The 14,768-nt window shown below is 34.5% G+C and overlaps 1 long non-coding RNA gene across 2 annotated transcripts; it reads right to left on the bottom strand.

The window, feature by feature from the left end:
- Positions 1-4,209: 4,209 nt before the first annotated feature.
- LOC127978804 (uncharacterized) lies at positions 4,210-9,853 on the bottom strand. Of its 2 annotated transcripts, none has more exons than XR_008158654.1 (3): positions 8,694-9,853; positions 5,402-5,797; positions 4,210-4,446 (listed from the first exon to the last, which is right to left on the bottom strand). It is a non-coding gene; the product is annotated as an uncharacterized LOC127978804 (long non-coding RNA). The 2 variants fall into 2 exon arrangements; XR_008158653.1 differs by lacking the exon at positions 8,694-9,853 and having other exon boundaries at positions 5,402-5,590; positions 5,675-7,705.
- Between the last annotated feature and the right edge of the window lie 4,915 nt (positions 9,854-14,768).

The following is a 14,768-nucleotide window of genomic DNA, read 5'->3' as shown; positions in this document are numbered from 1 at the left end:
CCCACATATTCAGATTGGATGGTGGGCGTGGTGACGTTTGGGGCTTGTAGTTCCGAAGCGAGGTGATCACGTTCGATTTTAAACGCAGCGGACTACAAGTCCCATGACGGCGGGAGTGACGTTGCGTAAGGGGTGTTATCACGTTCGGTTGCTCGGACCGAAGAAGGGCGGGCTTTTGTGGTTTGTGGGGGTTGGGCGAATGGAAACGGGTGGAGAATCACGCACCAGCGGCCCAGTTCTCCGAAACACACGCTCAACCCACTCACAAACACACGCCCTGAAGACTATCACGACTGTTAATCGAAACAAATTAACGCTTTGGAAGAATTACTGTACTAGGACTGCTGAGTCGTCGCGTCTCACGCGATGGCGAGTGTTTGGTCACTTCAGTCACACTCAAAAATGTGAATCATTACATAACAATGTCAAACCATGTGGCATTTATTTTGAATAAATACTTTAATATATACTTTTTTAATGGAAATATTGAAGAAAAAACAGTTGCCTTGCTATTTAAATACATTACAAACGTATAACACACACTTTCCTTTCTAAACAATGTGATTCTATAGTGAAACATAAATATAATAGATCCAAACTCCTCACGTTTCAGTGACAACTCGCCTTTTGGGATCAAAATCAGTCCCTTATGATGAGATCTGCTTTGAGTCAATGATAAAATGTGTTAATGAGGACTATGGGGTCTTATAAGGCTTCCCTAAGCTTTGTATAGTATTTTCTCTACTCTTTACTTCAAAAAGCTATGTCTAGAAGGGTAATATATTTGTATGTATTTGAGGTCTGAGATGTGGGAACGGTGGAGAGAGAGAGAGGGCTAACATATAGCATTTTATGGCAGCATTGCTGTCAGACAATATTGTCTAAGATAGCTTGCATTGCACTTCGTCTTTCATGGGACTTTGACCAAATATGTGGACCACAAAACCAGTCTTAAGTGTCAGTTTTTTTTTAAAATGAGATTCATGCATCATCTGAAAGCTGTATAAATCAGCTTTCCATTCATGTATGGTTTGGTAGGAGGACAATATTCGGCCGAGATACAACTATTTGAAAATCTGAAATCTGAGGGTCAGTTCAATTAAAGTATTAAATGTCTTATTCAAAGATCATATACAGTCCTCATCAATAGTTGCATTAAAACATATTTTAGGCTTAATATCAAGAAATGCACATTGTGCATAAGTAATACTCCAAATAAAGCTTAATTATAATTTTTATATCAGCGAGTCGGGCGATATGTCAGTAAATATGTTAACTGATACTAAGTGTGAACTAAAAGTATCTTAAATAAATAAATAAATAAATTTATTAGGGTGAACTTGTGGAAAACTGACTTCTAACGTTAACTGAAAATCAGCTGATTTAAGACATTGATCTTTATTTCAGTTTTTTTAATAAATACTGTATTCTGAATTAGTTTTTTAAGAATAAATGAAAGTTAATGAAAACTAAAAAAGTTAATGATCCTGCCTGACACTTTTTTTGGATTATACCTTTCTGAATTTATATTTATATATTTTATATACTGTAATGTATGTGCATTACCTTTTTAATCTGTTCATTATATTACATTTTTATTATTTATATTATGCTGTTTAAACATTACATTTTCAAAAAAAATTATTTTATTTAACTGACACCAGCTGACTGTACAACAGACTTTTAAACAAACTCAATAATGCAGTTTTAGAAATTATATCTTCTGTTTATTCTGTTAATATATTTTAATGTTTATTGAACCTCTGTGTCTTCTGTCATATTTCTGCTCTTTGCAAAACAACACATCTTAACTATGATAAAACAGCTATAAGACATCATCTTGTTGCTTACCGTTTTATCTGAATTCATTTGGCCTGGCATAAATATTAGAAAAGATGATCTGAACACTGATTTCTGAGGAAAGCTTTATTAAAGGTGGAGTCCCTCAGGGAAGTGTTTTAGGCCCTCTTTTGTTTCTTTTATACATAAATGACATGCAAGCAGTTTGTGAATTTGTTTTATATGCAAACGATTCTGCTTTATTCCTTTCAGTTAGGGATTTTGGTAGGATACAAGTGAATTTATGAAAGGATATTTTGTGAGGTAAGAATGATGTTGCATTTAGGTAAAACCGAATAACCGAATAAAATAATTTAAATGAGGTTTCTAAGATGTCTGTTAAAGTGAGGGATTGTTTAGCTACCGTTAATTATCTTGGATGTGTCCTTGACAATGATTTAAGTGGTGTAAGTACGGCTTTGAAAGTTTTGCACACTTAATGCTAGAACCAATCTTCTTGCCAGACATGTTAGTTTTCTTGATAATCAGCATATAAAATTACTTGCATCATGTTTAGTGTCATGTCATTTCGAATATGCATGCATTACTCAAAATTACTTTACTGATGATATGCAACTTCTGTGGGGTGTGAAAGACAAGTAGTGTAACTTGTAGTGCAACTAATTACTGTTGCCAGAAAGTAATAGATAAAAATATTATTTTTGAAAGGAATAACTAACAGGGAGTAATATATTGCATTTTTTGAGTAACGCAGTCCAACACTGCTACACACAAAGTTTAAAATTTGTATCATATGTTAATGTGAAAAACCTTGTGTTTATTTGTTTGCTGGTTTTTATTTGCTATAGTTGTTTGTTTGTTTTTACCATGAAAATAAACGCTGACTTTGCATTAAATTCTAATATACTGCTACTACCTGCTATACATTATTTGTTGGTTTGTTTACTTGTTTAATACTCTCTTTGCTATTACTTGCATTAGGGATATTTTTGTAATTGTTTGCATCTGTAAAGGAAGCACTTGTTTGTCAGTCTCAAGTGAAGCTAATGCACTTTATGTGCAAATGATTTCAATGTGAAATAAAAACTATCCTCATTATAGTTAGTTAATGATATAGGTACAGAAATTTAAATGTAAATGAAATCAGGATAACAACCTTATAATTTAATTCTTACATATGGCCTGAAATGAATAGAATTGCACATCTCCGGTAAAGTCCAGCAGGGGGCAGTAGATGAACTGGAAACAGTGAAGGTCAGCAAACTCTTGGAAGCAGCTTTGAGTTCTGGAGGGTCTTTAAGAGTTAGAGATATTCATGAATCATGACTGAAAGGTTGAGGCAGGTGAGCACACAGATGCATGCACAGCTGTCTGAGTTCAGCAACAATTACACAATGGTTTAATTACACACAGACAATCAGAATGAAGCTGTGCAACTCTAGAAACTAAGTGAGAAATGACACTTAGGAGATGTGAGGCATTGTGAAAAATACAATTAATCTGTTTCCATATGTTCATTAGTACACACACACACACACACACACACACACACACACACACACACACACATACACACACACACACACATCTAGAGTGAGATAATTCTATATCATATATTCTAAAATTATACATGTAATTTATATTATATTATTTAACATTTAATATGATATATTATCATATATCTAAACCATTTAATGACATTATAATAGTCTGATATAATTTGTATATTATAAATGTTCATATTAATTCTATAATTATATAGAATTATAGAATTAGAATTTATAATATATATGTGTGTGTGTGTGTGTGTGTGTGTGTATATATATATATATATATATATATATATATATATATATATATATATATATATATATTATTGAATATTATATAATACAATATCATCATTTATCACATATTTGTTCCGTAATAGTTCCAGTATATATAATTGTATATATTTACTGTGTTGTAATATTAGATTTAATATCATAAACTATAATGTGCATATTAATTTACATATAATATTATACATTGTTTATTGGTTTATGAATTTTATAGGTTATGAATTATGCATACTTTCAAGTGTATCTCAGAACTCAGATTTATTTTATATATATTGAAGAAATTTGATAAGATATCTTTGATAAGATGTATATAATATATACATATATAATGCATCAAAGTGTGATTAAACTGGAGCCAGAAGGAAGATTTGATCTCAATTTGATTTAATTGCTCTCTCTGAGAAACGCTTGTGTGTGTGTGTTTGTGTGTGTGTGAGATTGTGTGTTTGTGTGTGTGTTGTCTGTGTGTGTGTGACAGGCATCTTGGTGTCCCGTGGCTGAAGCTAAAACAGTTTTACTGCATCTCCAGTGAATCAGATTTTCGGCACACTGTGCTCTTGTCCCTAAAGTGAGCGTCTACTCGCCGAGGAAGGTGTTGATGGGCCAAACAAGCGTCTCTTTAACCCTTAATGTGCTGGAGAGAGCAGCTGATCTCGTCAACAGCTCCATGAGTGGATCCTGCAGGAGTCTTTCTTGTTTTCTGGAGGGTTTTTTCCTGTTTTCAGCACAGCAGAGCAGTTGATGTTGATGTAAGACGCATGTAATGTCCCGCAGGGCTCCAGAAACTCATATCTGACATGAAGAACTGAAAGACAGATGGAGAGAATACAGATGTTAAAAGACGTGAAGCGCAGGAATCAGCATCCTGACTTATTAGGATCAGCATTGTATACAGTCATGAAGAGAGTGTGTGTGTGTGTGTGTGTTTCAGTCTTGTCTCTGATCTGTCTGTGCTGAGTAATGTTTACTTGTTGAATGATGTAAAAACAGCCGAACCTAGATGTTTAGTGCTGTCTGTCTGTCTGTGTGAACTGTGGCCAGGTGTGCTTCACAATGATTGGCTGGACTCTTGTTATGTTTCTAGTGCACTTGTCAATACACTGTTTTGCAGTTGAGTGCACTATACTGATGATGTCTTTAAGGTTTATTTTTTGCCTGTCATTGAACACTTTTTAGCGCAGTGGAAAACTTGCTGCACAGACTCACTTAGACAGCTGTGAAATTTTAATATAACTTTATAACTTTTAAAAAAATATTTTAAAGTATTTTGCTTTGATTAAAATGTAATTGTTTCTATTTCAAATTTATTTAATAATGTATTTCATATTTAAGTATTACATTTTTGACAGATACAATTATTTGTTTTCAGAATCATTTTAATCACACTTTCTGCCTCGAATTTCAACAACAATTTTATTTTTATATATGTTTACATTTTTTTAGATTTTATGTAAACCGTTTACATTTCACTTTTACTAAAATGAAATAATTTTTTATATATATATTTTTATTAATCTGTACTTTCCATTCAAATCTCAACTTTCTGTTCAGAAATTTTATAATTTTATTTTTGTATATTTAACCGTTTAATTTTTTAACTACTGAAGTTCAACTTTTACTGAAATTAAATGATTTTATATTATAATAATAATGTTCAAACCTGAACTTTTGTCTGAATATATATATATATATTATTATCAGTGTTTTGAATGTGTCTAATCCAATCAGATTTCAGAGCTATAACTATTAATTTGACTAACTTATTTTCATACAAATGAAGACGTGTGAATGTTGTTTTCAGAGATCTTCCACTTCAGCGTGTGTCTTCTCGTACAGAAGCAAACTTCACCGAACCAGCCGGATTCAATCAGACCAGTGACATGAGACCCCATTCGTCTGGAGAGGAGAAGAGCTCCTCAATCTTCATCCATTTCTCCCGCCAGGCCGATCTGAGCACACAGATTACACAGCGTCCACCTCATCAGCGCAGGTTTTAAAGACCACACAACAGACGTCTGTGAAGCCGTCCCCACCCATTAGATCGCCTTAACCCCGGGACCCCTCTTAGCCCCAGGTGAAGACATGATTGGTCAATTGCTCTGGGAACGAAGTGCACCTGAACTGCTCCCGACGCCCTGTGACCTCAGCAGGAGGACCTGAGTGAGAGCAGGTGGAAGTCAACTAGCACACTGTGAGAACAGCATCTCCATCACATTTGCACTTGCTAAAAGAAACACATGCTTTAGGCTTTCTAAATACAGTGTTGAGTAAAGTTATACTTTAAAAGTAATGCATTGTAATATTGCATTATGCCATTAAAACTAACTGTAGTTGTGTGAAGTAATGCATTATTTTACTACTTGTCAACTGAGCTGGACTTGCTTATTTATTTTTAATAGTAAGACCCCGAAACTTATATTTTTGGCACATGTAAAATCCCTTTACACCACATATGAAAAGATGAAAAGTGCCCATGCTTCAACATGGGAAGCATCAACATTAAAATGAATTCTTGTAAATGGAAAATAATTGCAATGCTCGGGCAAACCACTATAGAGTTGGTTTCGCTATAAAGTTATGCTTTTTTTTAAATTGTATTAATATTTCAGAAAATTACATTTTTATTTCTGTATTTTTGATCAAATAAATGCAGCCTTGATGAGCAGAAGAAACTTTTGTGTCACTATAAAGTTATGTTTTTTAATTATCATGTGACTGTAGACTGGAGTAATGATGCAGGAAATACAGCTTTGTTTAACAGGAAAAAATTATATTTTAAAGTATATTAAAATAGAAAACTCTTATTTTAAAATGCAATAATATTTCACAAAAAACACACTTTTCACAAAAACAAACGAGTGTATGTGTGTGTGTGAGTGTGTGTGTGTGTGAGCAGCGCAGCGGCCACAGGCACTAAACCCTGCTGGACACGTTTCATCTCTCGCACATAACACACTTCAAACGTTTAACAATGTTGTGTTCTTGTTTATTACTGTGAAGCTGCTCTAAATAAGTGCTGTCAAAAGATGAATCGTGATTAATCGCATCCAAAATAAAAGTTTATGTTTACTTTTTAGTTTACTGGACTTTTTACATCTAGAGAACATTAAAAAATAACATTGTTTATAACTCAACGGGAAAGTTGGCAAATTGTTATTAAAGCGTATTTCTGTTAACTTTTAAGATTAGCTAGTTTTATGACTTTTTCCAATAAAAAAATTCTTAACATTTAAATCAAGATCAATTTACTAATGACATCACTGCATAAGTTATTAAGACTTGTGTGCAACTTATTTTTATACCTAAAACAAGAGAAAATGTTGTGATTTCAGTAAGACAAAATAAAATCCTATTCAATACACTGACAGAAAATACATTCATCTTGTTATTTGCACAAAAATACTTTTATTATTGGTATGATAACTAAAAAGTGGGCGAGTAAAAATAAGCAGACTGAGCTCAGTTTGAGACATTGCTGAGATGAGTGAAAGTCATATGTGAGACTAGTGGGGTGTTTTTAGGAGAAACATCTGAGAAGCAGGAGACTGAAGTTTCCTGTGAATGACTGGTGTTTTGATCTGAAGTGTGTGTGTGTGTGTGTGTGTGTGTGTGAGGAGTTGTGTCAATATTTGATGTGTGATTCCTCCAGGCGTGTGTTTATCATCTCTTGAGTTGGCTCTGATCACAGAGAGAAGCCCACGGGTGATTACAGCCTCCACTTCAAACACACACACACACACACACACACACACACACACACACACACACACACACACACACACACACAGTAAATCAGCACAGGAAACCTGGCTGTTCTACGTGTCATTAAAGTGTTGAAAAGCTTGGGAAACAAAACTTTTGTCCTGTGTATGACATCCCTGTCACCTGTAGGACAAAAGCTGTGCAATATAACATGCATCATCCAGAACCTCCTTTCAGTTCATGAGCATGAGTTTTAATTCAACTAAATTGAATGGAACGGGACACACCCATATTCTACCCACAATGCATTCTGGGAAATAAAGTATTCTTCAAACCTGCTACACAAAAGATGATAAATACAATAAAACACACACACACACACATACATGCACACACACACACACACACACACACACACACACACACACACACACACACATATATAACCTAATTTTGTTTTCCTTTGTGAATTTGTCCAACCGTTCAAGGCTTGTCTTGAAAATCTTCGCTATTTCATTTTAATTAATTAAATTAACTAACTTCCTTACTTTTAAATTCCATTTGCAATTCTGCATCCTGTGTGCTGCATCAGTTCAATACTGAATGGTACAAAATTCTGCAATTTCACTTTCAAAAAGAAATAAGGTACAGCATTACTATGATTTGTAATGTTTTTGAAAGAAGTCTCTTCTGCTCACCAAGGCTGTGTTTATTTGATTAAAACATACATTCATACAGAAAAAAAGGAACAAAAAGTGTCACTGGGGTGGTAACTTTTTATAAGGCACATCTTTGTACCTAAAGTACCTAAAGTGTACACATTAGTACATAAATGGTACCAAAGTACAGTGACAGATTTTGTACCATTTTTGTACAGTAAAACCAGTAAAATTGCAATATATTTTTTTCAATTTAAAATAGCTGTTTTAAATGTGAATATCTGTTCAAATGCAATTTATTTCTGTAAAGCACAGCTGTATTTTCAGCATCATTCCTCCAGTCTTCAGCGTCACATGATCTTCAGAAATCAGTATAATATGATGATTTACTGCTCAAGAAACATTTCTGATTATTATTATTTTTTGATGAACCGTGACCTGTTTAAAACAGCCCGAAATGTTTGTGGAAACTGTGAGACATTTTCGTTTTCCAGATTCACAGATGAAAAGAAAGCTCAAAAGAACAGGATTTATTTGAAACAGAAATCTTATAAATGTCTTTACTGACCCCAAAGTTTTTTCCCTGTAATTTTCAGTAAGTGTGATTTACTGAACAGACGAAGGTGTGTGATTCAGGTAAACATGAGTGTGTTCATGAATCTGTGAGTTGTGGTGAGGGATGAACCGTGACCTCTGCTCCCGTCTCTCATCCGCTCCGCTCCGGCTGATTTATCACGGGAGAAACGCTGCAGGCCAATGAGCTTTTGATGAAATTGTTGGAGGGATCTGGAGCCATAAATCCACATCTTTACATGCAGGTCGCCAGCGATTCTCCCGTTCAGTCTGCCATCAATAACCTCCAGGACACGGAGCCATCACAGCAGAAACCATAACTTCACTGAGCGGAGCAGAAATACTGCGGAGAAATCATTTCAGCTTAGATCAGACTTCCACCTTTTATACCAATATTTTGCTGGAAATGTTCTCATCCTCATGTCATACAAGATGTAGATGAGTTTGTTTCTTCATCAGATTTGGAGAAATGTAGCAATGCATCAGTGTCTCATTAAATATGTGTTTAATAATACTGATTATTTATGCTTTAAAGGAATTGTGCATGAACACAATGCAGAACTCTGAGCAGCAAATCTTTCATTTCTCCCGCTTGGCTTCCTTCCTGGGAGTGAACTGTAGATTCAGACACACAAAGCTTGCGGCCCCCGGCGGGGCGGATCGGCTGTCATTAACCCCTCACAGCTGGCCTGACGGGGGGCTGCTGTCTCAGTGTGAGGACGGCGCACAGCCACACAGATGTACACCATTGTGCTGTTGCGCTGGTGACAGAGCAAAGGCAATGGTTTCCTGCGCCCCATGCTGGCATCTCAATCCAACACGCTAATTTCTCCAGGAACCACACACATCTTTCCTCTCCTTCACTTCTGCCGATGCACAACAACAGACAAACCCACAGCTTAGTGCACATGCATTCTTAAAATCTAAAGAAGAAAATCAATCTGAAACTGAAAACCGATCCTTGATGCTTTCTGCAATCTATTAACAATTAGCCAAATTCTAATTAGCATAAAACCGCTGTAGCATTTTTCTGGTCCATTTAACAAATCTACAGAGGCATCTATTAGCTCAAATCTTTTTGAAAATGGGTTGCATCGGATGAAAATGCATGCATGCATGGTTTGCAACAAGCTCTGAAAATAAAAAGAATCAGCATCGTACAACGTTTTTAAGGACACTTTTGCTTTTATTTGTTTAATCTATAGTGTTTTAAGGTACAGATGTTAAGGAAGTGAACAAAACATCACTTGAAAATCTCAGGAGACATTGTAAATGCTGTAAATCCCCTTATGAAACAAAAGTATATTGCAGTATATTGGAAAATATCATGTAATATATTAGGCATATATTCTTATATATATTTATTTTTTCCAATATATTGCAATATATTGAAAGCGCCAATTATTTGTATATTTTGCAATATATTATATAATATATGTATCATCAATATATTATTAAATGTATTCAAAAATATAAAATATTAGAAAATAAAAAGGGAAAATAATATATTACAATATATCATAATATATTTTAAGAAATATATTGGTAAATATATTTTCCTTTCGTAAGGGTCAATAGGTAATATTAATATAAATATTAATATAAAAACTCTAAAGTTCAGATTTTCTAATATTTTAAAGAAGTCACTTGTTGCTGACCAAAGCTGCATTTATTTAATCAAACAATACATTCAAATTGTGTAAAATAGTGAAATATTATTACAATTCAGAAGAGCAGTTGTCTTTGTGAATATCTGTTAAAATGTAATTTATTTCAGTGATGCAGCGCCTTATTTTCAGAAACATTCCTCCGGTCTTCAGTGTCACATGATCTTCAGAAATCAGAATAATATGCCCTGTATTATCTGATTTCTTAAATCTATGGTGTTGAACCTCTCAGGAAACACTGTAAATCCTCAAGACAAATAGAGACCCGCTCAGTTTACGTAACACACCATCTGCTAATTGAATTATCTAGACACGATAGCATCCAAACCTCTAGAGACAGAGCCTGAGCATCATGAACTAGTAGATGTGAACACAGTAACTAATAAGCAGCTAATACGTTCACCAGAAACCCTCTATATTCAGGACGGCCGACAGACCTGGTCTGACCGCGGCCACGGCCCTTTGTGAAGCAGATTCATTCCCTTTCTGCTCTTCATTAACATACATATCCATATGAAGAGTCGGTTCGGCTCTAAACAGCTGTCCTGTCCCTCAGAGCAGCTCGAGCAGAAACACTCTCACATTAAACACTCCATTCACACACACACACACACACACACACACACGGGGGGCTGGGCTGAGCGCTGACCCTTACTAACATTTACTGTGGTAACTACAGCTTCTGCCAAAACACCAGTGTTCATATGAAAATCATAGTAAATAAATATGGGACTGACTGCAGTGTGAGAAGCTTCAAAAGTTTAAGTGCATCAAAATTCCGTTAAGACATTTGGAATGTTCTAAAAGATTCCATTTGAATTTAATGCTGTTCTTTTGAACGTTCTATTCATCTGTGAATCCTGAAAAATAAAATGTATCACTGTTTCCACAAAAAATATTGTGCAGCACAACTTTGTTCAACATTGATAATAATCAGAAATGTTTATTGAGCAGCAAATCAGTATAAGAATGAAGAAGACTGGAATAATGATGCTGAAAATTCAGATTTGATCACAGAAATAAATTACAGTTTAACAGATATTCACAAAGACGACTGCTCTTTTGAATTGTAATATTATTTCACAATTTTACACAATTTTAATGTATTTTTTTAAATCAAATAAATGCAGCTTTGAGCAATTTTGAGCAATTTTGAGCAGGTGAGCAGTGTCTAATATCTAATGTCTAAATCAAGATACATTTACATCAGAAGCAAAATGACAAAAATATAAGTCCAAATGAAGTGAGTTTATGATCAAAACAAGAAAACATATCTGCCAATGGAGCCTGAAAAACAACTTCATTAACTTAAGTAACTCAAAACTCCATAGTTATTCAAGACTTTATATCTTTATTTTGCATCTCAAGTAAATGTATCTCGATTTAAGGGTGCTGAGATATTTTATTACTATATTGTTATTGTCTATTTGCTTTATTATTAGTGTTTTTAATATGTTAAATTCTGCATATATGAATGTCTGCACTATATTTCTGTCCTGGAAGCTCCTGACAGATTCCTTTGGCATTAAAGCTTTTCCTGATTCTGATATTAACACTGCAAAACAAGGTAAAAATACTGAGGAAGACGCTTATTTTTAGCAATGCATTCAACATTTAATGCTACAACTGGTAACACTTTATTTTAAGGTGTCATTGTTACAAATTACAAATACACTTGCTATTATAATAACAATAAATTATGCATAATTACATGCAAGTCACCCTAAACCAAATTCTAACCCTTAATATTACTCAGTACTTAATGTATAATTACACTGGAACAAGGACAACTTAAAATAAAGTGTAACCTGACGACTTAATGAATTTAAGACTCAAAGACTTTAATTTGTGGAAGGGTGACTTTTAAAGTCCTTTTAAAGGCCTGCAGAAACCCAGCGTCTGCTACTGTAGATGGAAAGCTAAATCAGATTTGCTGTAAGTGACGACTTCAGATTCGGAGAAACCTGTGAATGTGACAAGCATTGTAACTCACAAGTATCTTTAATGAACAAACACTGAGTGTCGAGTTTTAGTGCTAATCGGATTCGGGTGGGTTCTGGCCCCTCACCCCCGTTGCAGGAGATGAATGGACGCACTCGAAGAGAAGGACTTTCTAAGGACTTTAAGCAACAGATTTCATTCATCACATGCTGGAGAAGAAGAGAGAAGAATGATTGATAAATTCTCTTCCCTGGCTTCTTTTACAACCACCCCCTCTTTGGTTTTATTGACCCCCCGAGGGCTTTTGACTCATTACTGCCCCCGAACAAAAGCCTCCATACGGCTCTAAACTCCAGCGTTTAGTCACACAGCACAGACACAGTTTGTGCCCATTACGAGCGCTGTGGTTCATTCAGGCTTCACCCTCTTCATAAACGACGGAGCATCAAAACAACGTCCTAATCCTTCACAGTTCCTCCCTGCTGTCTTTGAGTCCGTTTCCTACTCTCTCTTTCGACTTAATCCATCGCATCACTTCCTGTCCCGCACTGGCGCGCATCACAGAGAGCCTCTGATATGATGAGAAAGACAAATAAAGTGAGCTGGAGGAGAGGAGGTGACTTCTGGAGAGCCTTTGAAAGAGGACGGCAGTGTTGAAGGGGAAAACCCCTCCAGATTGACTCAATGCGCCGGTTTCTCAGGTTTTTGGGTGCGAGTGCCCCAGCAGCCTGACCCTCCAGCCATGGAGACTGCAGTGAGGTGGAACACTTCCCCGTCACGCCTCCCTCCTCATGCACTCGCCTCCAACACCATGAAGCACTGAGAAACATTCAGAGGCCACCACAAAAATATATGAATTACGCTGCATTATATATTTCATTTGATGCATAAAAAAAAAAAAAAAAAATTAATTTAAATAAATATATGTATATGTATGCATGTGAAATATATTTAATAAATATATGTATTGCAGATTGCAAATGCAAATGTAAATATTTTCTAATTATATACTGTATGTATTTGTCTTATTATATACATATAAACAGGTGCTGGTCATATAATTAGAATATCATCAAAAAGTTGATTTATTTCACTAATTCCATTCAAAAAGTGAAGCTTGTTTATTATATTTATTCATTACACACAGACTGCTATATTTCAAATGTTTGTTTCTTTTAATTTTGATGATTATAACTGACAACTAAGGGAAATCCCAAATTCAGTTTCTCAGAAAATTAGAATATTGTGAAAAGGTTCAGTATTGGAGACACCTGGTCCCTAACGAAAGGAAAATATATTTACCAATATATTTCTTAAAATATATTGTGATATATTGTAATATATTATTTTCCCTTTTTATTTTCTAATATTTAATATATTTGAATACATTTAATAATGTATTGATGATACATATAGTATATAATATATTGCAAAATATAAAAATGATTGCCGCTTTTAATATAGTGCAATATATTGGAAAAATATAAATATATATAAGAATATATGCATAATATATTACATGATATTTTCCAAGATATTGCAATATATTTTTGTTTCATAAGGGGTGCCACACTCTAATCAGCTAATTAACTCAAAACACCTGCAAAGCCTTTAAATGTTCTCTCAGTCTAGTTCTGTAGGCTACACAATCATGGGGAAGACTGCTGACGTGACAGCTGTCCAAAAGACGACCACTGACACCTTGCACAAGGAGGGCAAGACACAAAAGGTCATGCAAAAGAGAACTATGTGACAGCCGTCAGTGTAACAGGTGAAGTCACACCTGTCCACCGCACACCTGCAGAACAAGTGCTAGTGTAGCATCCTCCGCAATTTCATCGCTAGACCACTTCAATCAAACACCTGCAAACTTAACATATACATCATCTCCTGCGCTGCGAACAATGCCGCACTGATGGCTGTATTCTGGGATGTCAGGAATGAATATACATCCCACTTCTGACTTTGAACGGAGCGCAGCATTAGTCTGTCAGATGTTAGCATGACAGCTAACATGGCTTACAGCTGCGTTCAAGTCAACACAAGACTAAAACTGACCCTGTTCAATGTCTTAGATGTATTTCTTGCTCTTTTTGTTATTTAATTAATGCACTTCATATGGTCTGTAATGATAAACAAATTTAATTAGTAATTTGCCAAAATGCACTCACTCTCAAACCATGTTTACATGTATTAATTTATACAAAGCAACTTAATAATGAGGAACTTATTGACTTTATTGATAATTTATGTTTAACAATTAATGTAAAAACAAAAAAAAAATTCAGTGGTGAGCTAAAAATTCAGTTCTTTCATAATAATTTATTTACATTAAAAAAATGTAAAAATAATTCTCACATAGCGAAAAAAAGTAAACTTAGAATAAAAATACAAGTTTTGTTATCTAAAAAAATCAATCAAAATTTAAACTTAACAACGAACAACTTAAAATGAAACTTAAAATGAAAAATAATAAAATAAAATAAAATAAAAAACTGTTGTAGTACATTAAAATATAATGTAATTTTAAAGTGAAACCAAGAACATTTTTGTGACCCCCATTGCCATTTTTAATTATTATTATT

This window comes from Carassius gibelio, chromosome B19 (assembly GCF_023724105.1).
Source record: "Carassius gibelio isolate Cgi1373 ecotype wild population from Czech Republic chromosome B19, carGib1.2-hapl.c, whole genome shotgun sequence".
NCBI classification, from domain to species: domain Eukaryota; kingdom Metazoa; phylum Chordata; class Actinopteri; order Cypriniformes; family Cyprinidae; genus Carassius; species Carassius gibelio.
The sequence above is the reverse complement of the archived record's forward strand: the minus strand, read 5'-3'. Positions and strand labels throughout refer to the sequence as shown.